Source organism: Austrofundulus limnaeus, unplaced genomic scaffold (genome assembly GCF_001266775.1).
Source record: "Austrofundulus limnaeus strain Quisiro unplaced genomic scaffold, Austrofundulus_limnaeus-1.0 Scaffold71, whole genome shotgun sequence".
NCBI lineage: Eukaryota > Metazoa > Chordata > Actinopteri > Cyprinodontiformes > Rivulidae > Austrofundulus > Austrofundulus limnaeus.
Window position 1 is genome coordinate 1,231,400 of NW_013952473.1, and position 345 is coordinate 1,231,744.

Here is a 345-nt window from a genome sequence, read left to right on the forward strand (position 1 = left end):
AAAATTGTCCTGAACATATTAATTCTTGTGAGGATAATAAATACACAACTGATGAAGGAGAAATGTTTGGCACTCAAGACTGTTGCATAAAGTTCGGCTATGTCCAAGAATCATAACTTAAAGAGGCTCCTTTTCGACCATCCGAGAGTACCTGCTGGAGAACTGTCCTGTTTGGAGGCAGAAAATGAGCAAATCCCAAGCAAAAGTCACGGCTGAGGTCTCAAACGGCAACAGCAACTCCGTAACTTTTAACGAAACGTTCATGAATTGTGAGAAATCTCAATGCAAGCTTTCAGAGAGAGAGAGGGAAAGAGAGAGAGAGAGAGAGAGAGAGAGAGAGGGAAA